At 37.6% G+C, this 13,282-nt stretch overlaps 1 long non-coding RNA gene across 1 annotated transcript in view; it reads right to left on the bottom strand.

The window, feature by feature from the left end:
* Positions 1–310: 310 nt before the first annotated feature.
* LOC132495442 (uncharacterized) overlaps positions 311–13,282 on the bottom strand; it is an 87,799-nt gene continuing 74,827 nt past the window's right edge. Inside the window, exon 3 of the long non-coding RNA XR_009533240.1 lies at positions 311–408. This is a non-coding gene — a long non-coding RNA (uncharacterized LOC132495442). The remainder of the gene's footprint in view (positions 409–13,282) is intronic.

Genomic DNA, 13,282 nt, shown 5'->3' with positions numbered 1-13,282 from the left:
AGAACACTACTGTTGTGTCCTCTGTGAGGTCTCTGTAGACAGAAAGATTTCCCCACCAGACCACAATGTGCTTAAGTGCCTGTCTCATAAAAGAACTGTAGAATCTCTTTTTGCACATCATCCATCCCTTTTGTTTTACACAAAAGAAACTGAGTCCCAGACAATGACATGTTTTAACCCAGATTCCCCAGATATTTAGTGGTAGACTCAGACCTTAGAAACCAGCACAGTTTCTTCCCCAAATGTCAAGTTGTCACATTCGTTCTTAAAGCATTTAAATGTGTGATGATATTTGCAAACTTACCACTTCCTCAGAAGCCAATAATAAAACTTCGTGTGGAGGCTGCACTTTTCCTTGGGGCTTGCTCAGCAGTGCTCGGTTTTCACCTGGCCATCTAGACGTACCATCTTAAATCAGAAGAAAATTCATATTACAGTACTGCCATTTACCAGCTCTGTGATCTTTGGCAAGATATTTAACCTCTCTGTGTCTTACTCATCTCTTGGACAAATAAAATACCTCACAGGGCTGTCTGGAGGGTTGAAAGAATTAATACCTACTAAGCACTAAAAACAGTATCTAGCACATAATAAGCACCACATAAGTGTTAGCTCATATTATCCCTTCCATTCCTTTCTCAGATTATTCAGTGAATCTGGGGTATCACTCCACAGTTTTGTGATATTTTGTTCCTTCATAAATTCTCTGTTTTATAGTTCTTGATTCCTTCATAGTGAATATACTGTAGAGTTCCTCTAGCTCATTTTGAACACAAACAGGGGGCATTTGGAAAAGGTGCCTTTTTATATACATTGGAAAAAAAAAAAACACCAACATCTATCATTGCACTCACATTTTGATTCTTTTTGAGTAATTCACAGACTTAAGCTATCTCATTCCCAGGAAATGGTTGCTGACTGAAATTTCACTGTGCTTTCAACCTTTGAAGTGTGAGAAGCACCATGGAATGCCAAGATCAAGTACCCTGTGGTCAGTGCACAAAGTAAACTTTATTATGGATTTTATGATGTTCCCAATGGAGATGCAATCATTAAGTTTCCTTTTAATAACAGAGCAGTACTTTTCTCTTGAACCTGGTTTGACCAATCATTAAATGTGTCTGGTCAAGGAATGCGCATGGATAATATGAGATCCCAGGCTATAATCAAACAAAGAGTTGACTATCTTTGTTTCCTTAGATTTAGCTAAATGAAACTTCCTATTCTAAGGAAGTCTCTTTAAACGATATGTGCCTCTTAATAAATAAAGTGCTGCTGATTCAAATATAAATTAATTTTTGGTATGAAATTTGAAATTACATGATGGTTTAAATAATATGGAGGAAGGGTAAAATTAAGTGGAAAAATCATGTTTAGCAAAACATAGCTTAGACTTGCTCAGTTTTCAAATTGAGGTTAATTGTTTAAGGACCCTAAAGACATTATCTTCTTAGTGGTAGCTGGCCATTATTTTTCGGCACCTAGTAAGATGTGTGTGAGTGTGTGTGTGTGTGTTTAAATGGTGTAACCCAACTGCACAGCATAAATAATCATTTGGCAAACTGATGTAGAGTATATGGAAAGACAATACTACTCCAGTGTTTTCTTTGTGGGGCAATATAAGAATTTTGTTTAAAACAAAGCAGTAGGTATGTATTGTTTAGTAAGTTTTTTCTTTCTTTTTTTGAATGGGGACACACATTCATGGAGGGTCAGACTATCAATTCTGTTCAATATTCCCCGAAACAAACCTATCAAGCATATTTTGCATAGTTTTCCCTTTTTCCCACTGAGGCCTGAGGAGACATCGGCATTATACCCCTGGCCACTCTGGCACTGACCACAGAGGGACAAAGACTGAAGGAGACTGAAGTCCCACCTGGTCACAAAAGTCAGGTGATGCCAAGGCTTAGCTTCTATAACCTTCTCCTTTCCTCTCATTTGAGATTCTTCCTAGGGGAGGGTTTGTCATTTTGAGGAGGAGATTACTTTAGCAAATGAGCTCTAAGAACAATGAGCTTGAGGTTTAAAATAAAATTCAAGGATGTTCTTAATAAGGTTGTATACTGTTAATCCATGGTTTTCTGCCAAGTAGTGTCTCAAATACCTCTTTAGGGATTTATTCTACTTTAGAAGGATGTCAGATAAAAATATTTAAGTATATAGAGATTTTGTCTTTGACCTAATGAATTTACATTTTGTTTAGATAGTAGTCTTAGAAATGTGATTGTTATAGAATAGATAGACACTGGAATGCAAAGAAAAGCAATAAAGTCACATTATTTTTTTGCCTAATGGAGTTCTCAAAGATTAAAAGGCCTGATAACCATTAGTGTGGGCATGTAAAATGGTCATTCTCATACATTGCTAGGAGGAGTATAATTTGATCCTTTCTTTAAGGGAAGGAACTTGGCAATATACATTAAGAGCCAGAGAAGCGTATAAACACCAACCCATATGTCCCACTTCTAGGGAATTATCCTAAGGATATAATTGGCCAATGGCACAAAAATGTATATGCAAGAGTCTACAGCTTATAAAAGTAGAAAACCGGGAAAAAAAGAGTATCCAATAACAAGGATTATTTAAACAGGTACCTTTATACGATGGAATGCTATGTAGCTGATGGACATGATTACGTAGACATACATTTACCAATTTGGAAAGATAGTTTTGAATGATCATTAAGTAAAAACAGCCCATTATAAACCAAACTCTAATATGATACTGCTATAAGAGGGAAAAGTAGTATAGGGATAGGTATGAATTGAAGATATGCACTAAAATGTTATCTATGATTGTCTTTGGATATTGAGTATTTATTTTTCATTTATATTTCCTAATGTCTCTACAATTAATATGCATTACTTGAGTATAAAAAATAAAGAATGGGATATATTTTTGAAGGGAATTAATGGTGTTTGGAGATATAATGATGTCATCATATTTATTTCAACTTACTGGAATGAAAATATTGTTTCATTCCATATGATTTGCGTGTTATCATGAGGAACATTTTTTTAAAAAGACTCTACTTGGAGAAATCAGAACTACAGAGAGAAGAAAAGGGAATGGAGAGGAGAGGAGAGAGAGATGGGGAGGGAATGATTGAATTTAATACAATGGTGCTTTTGCAGGCTTTAAACTGTCAGATCTAAATTGAACTCCTGGCTATTACCCTTAGGTTTGTTTAAACTTGTAAAAACCACTTTAGTCCCTTAAGTTTCAAGATTTTTATCTGTAAATTGAGAGTCAATAATATTCACAGGACTGTTATGAGGATTAAGTAAGAGGTATAAATCAAAGTGTCTTGCTCAAAAAGGGTATGTGATAAATACCTAGAGTGAGTGGGTAATATATACTGGACACAGAGTTACATACTTTATGTACATTATTACGTTTGTAATAATATGTCACAACAACCCTATCACACAGGCATTTTATCTCCATTTTGCAGATGAGGAAATAGAGTTGTAGGGAATTTAAGAAACTTGCCCAAAGCCAGAGAGCTGGAAAGAGAGATGGGGATTGGCATGAAACTGCCCAAAATGGAAGCTCCATATTAGATAGTAAAAAACCAGGTCCTCAGTCCCTCCACCCATCCCCCTCTTCCTCTCCTACTCCCACACGCCCTCTCGCCAAAAAAGAGAAAAGCAGATCACTTAAACTCAAATTTGTATCCTTAAAAATGTTGAGTTGTTCAAATTCTTCATAAAACTCATTTCATCCTACAAGCTAGTCTTGAAAACATTCAAGCCCAGAGGAAAGATAGCTGAAAGACAATACATGCTGTTTCTTATATAGTCTGTATAAACTTCCCTTTCTGAAGTTAATTTTTTATGTGTTTTATTTTTCATTGCAAATTTAATCTGATCCTGATACCCAAATACCTACTGTATTTCCCTACAAATATTCTCTAATACAGTCCAAAAGGATAACTTTCTGGTTTTTCTTGTGTCGTTTTCTTTTTCAACTCAGCCTGTGCTTTTTTACAGTGGAATACTTTTTTTTATCTCCAATCTGTTCAAAAATAATGCTACTTCTAGAATATAGAAATCTTAACTCCAAAATAACATGAATTAAAATAAAAGATTTGATTCAGACCCAAATATTCTGTATGTAGTCTATCAATTTTTTATTTTCATTATAAACTGTATGTAAATAAGTATATGCATAATCATGATTCAGAGCTTCAAAAGGGTTGTTACGTATCAGACAAATGGCCAAGCACAATCACAGCTAGCATGTACCATGAAATACAGCTGTGACATTACTGTGGTAGTACATTAAGATCAAAGCCATTGCATAAGACCTATAAGAATTCATCAGTCAACATGATGCTATCAAACAGTTCCCAGACCGCAAGCCCCACCATCACACGAACCACAGCAATATGCATTATCATAAAAAGGAGCAATTAAAATCCTTTTAGGACACTCTGTATTAGGTTGCTTCTGATAGCTAGGCTTCTGGAGAAATATGTTCTATTCTTCTGCTACTTTACTCACATTCTTTATGTTATCTATAAACCCCATCCTAAAGTCCCTTACAATTTCCGCATATTGAAATTATACTCATCATCTTTGCACATGGCATTTCTTTCATGGAACCTGTCCTGTTGCCTTGTGAAAGAGATTTCTTCCTCCTCTGCACCCATGTAGCAACTTATCTCTTGTGTCACTTGCACTGTACTTGCCCTATAGGACTACAATCCCTTAGAGGGAAATTTGAGGACTTCTGAAAAGTAATACCATAGCATGGACCATATATGACACAGCACATTCAGCAAGCAGTGAGGTGCTCAGTGGGTCACAAATGACCTTGTTAATAATGCAATCATCTTCATTGTACCCTTAGAAGAAGAAAGAAATCTGTACACAAATAAAGGGAAAAGCCTTCTTTACCCCAAAGCCAGAATCTCCTGCATTAGGAGAAAAGGCTTCTTCAATATGCTCAGAGGCCTGGTATCCAGAGTCAATCATTTCTTCCACACTAATCACTTGAGAAGAGATTATATGAGCTGAGCACAAGGGGGCCGTGAATACCCTCAGATCATACAACTTCATACAACAAAATAAGCATGAGGCAAAGAGCTCTGTAAGTACCTAGATTAAGTCTCCCAACAATCGGCAAATTACTAATAACAGGCCTTTTGTTCCTTTTGCAAGTGGTCAAAATAATGAATAATAGAGTGTTATGCCAAGTCGACTAATAGCCAGTTCACGTGAGATCATTTAAAACAGGAGAAAATGATGCTTGAAAAGGTCCCCGATGAGATTTTGCTTTTTCCTAAGAGACTCTAGATAGCATTCTGCGGCAGCATTTTAAAAACCACTTTCCAAAATTGGGCACCCTCATTATCATGCATTATATTTGTACTCTCCACTTAGGTTGCTTTGAAATAGAATGACACCCAGTTGTGTTTTTTACATTAAATGCACCTTCTCTCACATTTGATCTCTCCCTTTGTGATAGGCATTTTATTTCACAGCAACCACATTTCTTTGTCTGTATTTCACTGACTATGTAGTTTTCAAATTATGCAGAGACGGCCATTTTGGCTGTTGTGGACAGAGAGAAACTGAAAGTTTGCCTGCCAGGTCCAGCATCACTCAGCTAGCACCAAAGTAAGTAAATCGGCACAGGGGCTTTGAGTTGGGTCATTTCCATCCAGGGCAAAAGAGACACACCGGAGAGTAAAGCCTGCTGTTGGCTTTATTTATATTCTGGCCATTGTTTTTTTTTTAATTGAGTGAGATTATATTGCAGACAAAAGGTTAATTTTGCCAGACCTAAAAGGAGTGAGGTCATTCTATGAGCCCTTGGGTATAATGTCACCTCTAGACAGAAAATGGTGGTGCCTAAGGGTCAACTTCAGAGGCCTAGAACTAGACAGGAATTGGTGTATAAACACTGCACTCTGAGGAAACATATTTATGACTAACGCATCCAATTCATAGTAATATTGTGGGGCTATCTTGAGGTTTCAAACTCCTCAGTAACCAGCTTCATCCCGGGCCACAAAATATCCTAGGCCTATTTCATTGGCTTATGTGGAGCAAGAATTCATAGGAATGAGGGAAAAATATATATTAAAGTCCTGTGTATATTTTAATCCATTCAAATATGTTATATTAATATATTAAATATAAATATCAAATGTATTACTATAATGCTACAGTACTTTATATTCATAAATGATAATGTCAATATATTTAGTAAATAAATATGGATGCAAATGGTTGGGATTGTGTTGATATGCAAATAATCAGAACTTACTTTATCATTTTTACCATAACTCATTCAAGAATGTGAACTACATTGGCATTCCTCACCTACTTATGTCACCTAGTAACAAAAATCCAACAACATTTAAAAAAAAACTCAAAGTAAGCAAACTAAGGTTATTAATATATGTGGACAATTCATCTACTAGCTTTAGCAGGCTCTGAGGGAGTTGCTATGTTCTATAACATAGTACAGCAGTTCACTCATAAGTAATCAAGAAAAGTTTAAATTATCCACTTTAATTAATCACATATAAGATGTCAAAAAAGTGTGTAATACAACTTATGACCAGTTCTATGAAATTATTAAAGCAAAACACAGCAAGGGACCAGTTTCACCTGGAAAATCCATTAATGTAGAAAACCTCATTCTTCAATGATGTGTCATCATACTTACGTTGTCTTACATATTTAAGATGGCAGGGGAATTCTGAAATGCTAAGGGAAATAATTAGCCTAAGACATTCTTAAGGAGAAATGGGGTTTCAGGTTCTCAAATTAGGAAAGTGAAATCCTAAGAGTCCCCTTCAGGTGGATGTGAAGAGGGCATCTGAGTGTCATTCACAGGCCTCTGAACTGCTACAGTCACCCCATCTTCCCTTTGGGAGACAGGCACCTGGGAGAACACTGAAGCATGAGCCCTCCATTCTTGGTCAGGAGTTGGGGATGGTTATCCCCCTTGTAACCAAAACAGTGCTCCCCATCAGTGCCACTCAGAGCTCCAGTCATCCATCATCACTGCAGTGGCTCTCCGGACCAGAGAAATCAGCAGGAAGAAAACCAGAGCCCTGAGAGCACGTCCTGCTTTCTCCACTAGTTATTGCGGGAAAGAGGCAATTCCAGAGTTAATTTAATTCATCCAGGTTATTAGAAAATGGATCTCATACTATTCCCAAGTGGGAAGGAGAAAAACAGAGATACTAACAATGATCTATTAAGTGTATACTGTACCATAATGACATTTATAATAATGGTTTTGACTGTTCCCAGGGACTTTACATGGTTCTTTAAACTCATCCTCTAATTTAATCTTTAAAATAACCTTCCAAGGTAGGTATTATTGTGTCTACTTGACATAGAAGAAAACTCAAAGCGGTTAAACATTTTTGCCAAGGATCACAAAGCTAGTAAGCTGAAAAATTAGGATTCAAACCAGCTCCATCTGACTGCAAAAGTCAGTAATGGTGAGATTACTCAGTCAGTGGAGACGTGGAGATGTGGATCTATAGTTTCCGGATCTCTGTGTTGCTCTCTTTCTTTAACACTTCAGTACCAGCACACTAGCTCCAGTTTCTACATAGCAGGCCTAGTAGTCCGAGAATACCAGAATGGGAAAAACTCCCAAAGAGAAACAAAGGTTCTTAGGCTTCGAGGGAGTCACAGTCCCCGTGGAGAATCTGATGAGTATTACGGTCTCTCGCCTCAGAAAGACATGTGCACCTCAATTCCTGTTATTCACTGGAGTTATGTCCTATACAGTCACCAGGAACACTGAATTAGCGAATACTAAACCATCACTAGGGGAAACACAGGGTTAGGTTCCTATGAGCGTCTGGACACAACATTTTCATCAACCAATCAATACATAACTTTGTTTTATGTGTGTTTCTGTTTAAAGACACCTTACTTAATATATACTGTTGATTCATTAACATTGAACCCACAGTCAGAGCACCATAACTCATGCCAGAATGAAGCTTATCTGGCACATATATTTTCTCCATAAGGCACAGCATAGCCTTCTTGCTCTTAGAAACATGAGACAACACTTTAGCAGTATGCTTGGGGGTCATTTCAAACAGGAAAATCACCCATAGAAAGCACAAAATTATGAAAAACATGGCACCAAACAGACTATGAAAAAGACACGTTTACAGTCTGAGCACTGAAACAGGAAGGTAAGGGTTGCCTTGATGGACCTCAGCTGGGAGTGTATGCTGGGCAACTTCAAATTTTTGCTGCTCTGTGCATGTCTGCTAATGACTGCAGAAGCACTATGAGTATTGACTTGGAGGTTACAAAAAATTTTATTAAGTAGGCAAATTTTCATATACAGAATCCATGAATAATGAGGATTGACTGTGTGCATGTAGGATTTCATATAATTCCACAGGATATAGGACTGCACCAAGTACACACATCATCTTTTTATAAATGCCTGATCTAGAACAACTCACTGTACATATCGGTCCCTGAATATGGGGAGAACACTTTAGCATGAAAACAAGGTATAGTTTTGGATAATAAAGAAAATGTCAACAAGATTCCATGAATACACATTAGTAAAATTGATTTGAAAAAATAAAATGAGCAAATAAATTAAACTTTATTCATATGAAAGTTCAGGGAATGTATGAGGTTTGCTTGTTACTGTACTGATAATGCTGTATCACAAGCATTATCTTCTGTTAAAATCTGCTCAATGCTTTAAAGAGATACTTCTGTACTCTAAGAAAATGTCCACAAATAATCCCCAGGTGTAACATTCTTACTTAGAAAAACTGAACTAGGTTGTGATTAATAGTTGATTTTGGTGAGATGAGCAAGCAGAAACAACTAAATGTCTCTAATCTTGGTCTCCCAAACAATGCATTATTATACCAGTCAGCGGCACTCTCAATCCAAACAAGCCGCTGTAAGTTCCAGAAACCTGACCATGAGCACGTACTGACAAAGGATCATGGAGAATGCAAAGACGAAAGCACTAACCCCAGGGGTCTCCAATCTCCTCAGATACAGGAATAGAGTAAGAGAGCGTACTAACATAGGTAAAATAATTAATTTGTCTTGGAACATATTCCTCTTTTTCTGCCCCATTCCTCTTCTCTCCAGTGAAATGTTCATATGTACACACACACACACACACACACACACACTCATGCACACTACTCATGCAGCACTGGGAAGCTCTCTGTCACCAATTTTACCTTCTGAAATCCTATGTATCCTTGAGTCCTAGCTTCTTCAGTAAACCTCTTCTATCCCTTAGCAATGCATGATTTCCCCCTACTCTGACCATTTCAGTCTCCACCTTATTGACCTTATTTTGTAAATATTTTTGTGCTTACCTTAAACAAACCAAATACAGAATGGCAAGACCAAGGAGAGCAGGCAAATGCCTCATGTATCCTGATATATCCGAGAGGCCTGATATATCTCATTGCTATATCTTAACTGCTAGCAAAATGCCAACCATGGACAAAGTAATAAATAAATATCTTTTGGATGAATGAAGGGACAAATAAACAAGAATGAGTTGACTCATAACTACCATAGTATAGTTATTCAGAAGGCATAAACATGGTCAATTATAAAGACCAAAAGTTCCAGTCTGGTATAATTTGGCTGCACTTACAGCATCCTAGACTTATGTTTATAATCAAATTTCAATTGATGTGAACCTGAATTCATTCATTCAACATGCATTCAGTCAACGTGTACTGAGCACCTGGTCTGGGCAAGGCTCTGTGCTAGGAGTCAGGATACAGCAATGAATAAAACAGGTATCAGGGCCCTTGCTTTATTAAAATGTGGAGATGAACATAAAAACAGGCGTCAGGGCCTCCCTGGTGGCGCAAGTGGTTGAGAGTCCGCCTGCCGATGCAGGGGATACGGGTTCGTGCCCCGGTCTGGGAGGATCCCATATGCCGCGGAGCGGCTGGGCCCGTGAGCCATGGCCGCTGAGCCTGCGCGTCCGGAGCCTGCGCGTCCGGAGCCTGTGCTCCGCAACGGGGGAGGCCACAACAGTGAGAGGCCCGCATACCGCAAAAAAAAAAAAAAAAAAAACAGGCGTCAACCAGTGAGTGTCAATGAATTCAAAGCCATGTTCTCTGGACTATTCAAGAAACATTTGGCTAAAACATCCAGGAAATAACTATCATGAAATAAAGTTATTTCAGGCTGGCTTTCCCTCAAGGCTTATCTGTAAGACACTGTAATATAGTACATGTCGGAAGGGGAGTGAGAACACTCCACCTGAGAAATCTGTGCCATTCTTTCAGCCTGAGCACTGTTTATCTTGAAAACGTACTGCTCCTGGCCTTGCTCCAAGGCAAGCAACCCAATGATTCATTGAGGTTTTACTCTTTGGGGATCAGTTTTAAGCTGCAACGGCAAACAGGCTGTCCCAATAAAAACATGCTTTAAGGAAAGAAAATCCCATATTTTTCTCCTAATAGACAGAAGTCTCATAAATTTTGGAGTTAAGAAATTCCTCTACTCAAGTGGCACAGCCTAGATTTCTAATAAACATGATGTCTGAGATGGAAAATGCTGACCTGCTCTTCAAAACTAAAAAATAATCCTAAATCTAGATTTGGATTTAAACTTAAAACATAATTTTGGAGTGAACACAGAAAGAGAGCATTAATATTCCCATATTAAAGGAAACTGAGATAAATCAGGACAAATGATGATTCCAGCTTCACTATTCTTCCTTCAGTGAGAATTTTCACAAACTTCTCTGTCCTTATGCCCTTTCCATGCAAACTGAATTGATTGCTTAAGCTACAGGGTGAGACTCAAATGAATGGGCTGCCATAATACCAGCTTCAAAAAATTAACTAATTGGAAAGACTGAATCTTTTTATAGCAAGATAAAACAGATAAAGATAAAACAGATAAAACATCAGATACAGCTTCTCACAGTAAAGAGAGAAAAAAAAAAGAGAGAGAGAGAGAAATAGTATTACCTATCATTCTAAACCAAAGAACCACTCCAGGGGCTTCTCTGGTGGTGCGGTGGTTGAGAGTCCGCCTGCCGATGCAGGGGACACAGGTTCATGCCCCAGTCTAGGAGGATCCCACATGCCACAGAGCGGCTGGGCCCGTGAGCCATGGCCGCTGAGCCTGCGCATCCGGAGCCTGTGCTCCGCAACACGAGAGGCCACAACAGTGAGAGGCCCGCATACCGCAAAAAAAAAAAAAAAAAAAAAGAACCAGTCCAAACAATTCCATTTTATGGCAAAATGTTATGCCCTTATAAAAAATAATAATAAAATAAACAAAATCCTATTAGATGTGGGACACAGTATAATAATTTTTTTAAAAAGTTTGATTCCGGGTTTCCCTGGTGGTGCAGTGGTTAAGAATCTGCTTGCCAATGCAGGAGACACAGGTTCGAGCCCTGGTTTGGGAAGATCCCACATGCCACGGAGTGGCTAGGCCCGTGAGCCATTGTCACTGAGCCTGCGCATCTGGAGCCTGTGGTCCGCAATGGGAGAGGCCACAACAGTGAGAGGACCGTGTACTGCAAAAAAAAAAAAAAATTAAATACAAAGAAAAAAATATCAAAAGCAGCAAGGGAAAAGCAACAAATAACATACAAGGGAATCCCCATGAGTTTAACAGCTGATCTTTCAGCTGAAACTCTGCAAGCCAGAAAGGACTGGCAGGACATATTTAAAGTGATGAAAGGGAAAAACCTACAACCAAGATTACTCTACAGAGCAAGGATCTTATTCAGATTCGACAAAGAAATTAAAAACCTTTACAGACAAGCAAAAGCTAGGAAAATTCAGCACCACCAAACCAGCTTTACAACAGATGCTAAAGGAACTTCTCTAGGAAGGAAACACAAGAGAGGGAAAAGACTTACAAAAATAAACCCAAAACTCTTAGGAAAATGGAATTAGGAACACACATATCGATAATTACCTTTAAATGTAAATGGATTAAATGCTCCAACCAAAAGACATAGACTGGCTGAATGGATACAAAAACAACACCCGTATATATGCTGTCTACAACAGACCCACCTCACACCTAGGGACACATAAGACTGAAAGTGAGGGGATGAAAAAAGATATTCCATGCCAATGGAAATCAAAAGAAAGCTGGAGTAGCAATACTCATATCAGACAAAATAGACTTTAAAATAAAGACTGTTACAAGAGACAAAGGACACTACATAATGATCAAGGATTCAATCCAAGAAGAAGATATAATAATTGTAAACATTTATGCACCCAACATAGGACCACCTCAATACATAAGGCAAATGCAAACAACCATAAAAGGGGAAATTGACAGTAACACAATAATAGTAGGGGACTTTAACACCCCACTTTCACCAATGCACAGAGCATCCAAAATGACAATAAATAAAGAAATACAAGCTTTAGATGACATATTAAACAAGATGGACTTAACTGATATTTATAGGATATTCCATCCAAAAATTACAGAATACACTTCCTTCTTAAGTGCTCATGGAACATTTTCCAGGATACGTCTTATCTTGGGCCACAAATCAAGCCTTAGTAAATTTAAGAGAATTGAAACTGTATCAAGTATCTTTTCTGACCACAACACTATGAGACTAGATATCAATTACAGGAAAAAAACTGTAAAAAATACAAATATGTGGAGGCTAAACAATATGCTACTAAATAACCAAGAGATGACTGAATAAATAAAAGAGGATATCAAAAAATACCTAGAAACAAATGACAATGAAAACACAATGACCCAAAACCTATGGGATGCAGCAAAAGCAGTTCTAAGAGGGAAGTTTATAGCAATACAATCCTACCTCAAGAAACAAGAAACAACTCAAATAAACAAACTAAACTTACACCTAAAGAAATTAGAGAAAGAAAAACAAAGAAACCAAAAGTTAGCAGAAGGAAAGAAATAATAAAAGTCAGATCAGAAATAAATGAAAAATAAATGAAGGAAAATAATATCAAAGATCAATAAAACTAAAAGCTGGTTCTTTGAGAAGATAAACAAAATTGATAAACCATTAGCCAGACTCATCAAGAAAAAAAGGGAGAATACTCAAACCAACAGAATTAAAAATGAAAAAGGACAAGTAACAACTGACACTGAAGAAATACAGAGGATCATGAGATATTACTACAAGCAACTATATGCCAATAAAATGGACAACCTGGAAGAAATGGACAAGCTCTTGGAAAAGCACAACCTTCTGAGACTGAATCAGGAAGAAATAGAAAGTATAAACAGACCAATCACAAGCACTGAAATGGAAA

The sequence above is a fragment of the Mesoplodon densirostris genome, chromosome 8, assembly GCF_025265405.1.
Source record: "Mesoplodon densirostris isolate mMesDen1 chromosome 8, mMesDen1 primary haplotype, whole genome shotgun sequence".
NCBI classification, from domain to species: domain Eukaryota; kingdom Metazoa; phylum Chordata; class Mammalia; order Artiodactyla; family Ziphiidae; genus Mesoplodon; species Mesoplodon densirostris.
Note: the sequence above shows the minus strand (reverse complement) of the source record. Positions and strands in the feature narration are given on the sequence as shown.